General features: G+C 40.5%; 1 pseudogene; it reads right to left on the bottom strand.

Annotated features, from left to right (window-relative positions):
* Positions 1-192, bottom strand: part of LOC111146506 — a 10,752-nt pseudogene extending 10,560 nt beyond the window's left edge.
* Positions 193-1,010: the final 818 nt, after the last annotated feature.

Here is a 1,010-nt window from a genome sequence, read left to right as displayed (position 1 = left end):
AAAAAAAAAAAATTTAAATAAAAAAAAAAAAAAAAAAAAAAAAAAAACAAAGTAAGAATAAGAGGCAGAGTTAGCCAATGTCCTGTCCATCCATCTTCCACCTACCTGCTGCTTTCAGGAGAGATAGTGAGGGAATCCATTACCCATGCTCTGAATCTCACAGCAGGAAAACAAGGCCAGAGGAAGAACCATGGCTTCCAAATAAAAGTGTGGTAGCTTTGTGGTGTGTCACTTTGACTAAGCTGAACTACATTTGCCACTCTCAGCTAGAACGGACCATAAGGAGGATTCTTGTGTGAGATTTGAAGTACCCAAGTGCAGCAGCAGTTATTTTGATAGTTCATATTGACAAAGAATGCTTCCTTGACCAAACTTTAGTCAAGCCCCACTCTTTAGTCAAGCCTCTTCTCAACTAAGCTGCATCCCTGGCCTGTTCAACAAGAATGCCCACACCCTTGATCTCTAATCAAATTACTCTTAGTAATTTTCCATCCACTGACCCCCTCACTCTGCCTAGCTGTCTTTGCTATATTTGGGGTTAGGCTCAGTTCTAGACTGAAGTCTCTCTTTTCTCTACCTCAGTAGCTCAAATAAAATAGGTTCTTCCATTTTTAACGAGTATTCTGTGCAATTTTTCTGTTACAACATATATTTCCTTATATATAATAGGCTACCTCTTTTCTGTAGTTATCATGTGTCCAGTGGCTTACTTCACTGGTAAGAAGTGGTGACCAAGCCTTCAAGTGCTCCACCTTCACCAAGATCTTCTTCCAGCTTCACCAACTTCAAGGTCAAGTAGGTGTTTAGCTCTATGATGAAGGGCCCCAACTTCTGCAATATAGCCACACCATCAAGGATAATGGTAATGAGAACTGACACAGATTTCAGTTCATTCTCGTGGGTTCCAGCTTGTTCTTGGTCTTCCCTCTTTTACATCTGACATTCCTTCTGGATTGCTTGAACTTTAATTCCCAGGAGCAGACTTGAAGACAATAGCCTTAACAGAGACT

The sequence above is a fragment of the Enhydra lutris genome, unplaced genomic scaffold (genome assembly GCF_002288905.1).
Source record: "Enhydra lutris kenyoni isolate GAN:26980312 unplaced genomic scaffold, ASM228890v2 scaffoldscaffold14, whole genome shotgun sequence".
NCBI classification, from domain to species: Eukaryota; Metazoa; Chordata; class Mammalia; order Carnivora; family Mustelidae; genus Enhydra; species Enhydra lutris.
Note: the sequence above shows the minus strand (reverse complement) of the source record. Positions and strands in the feature narration are given on the sequence as shown.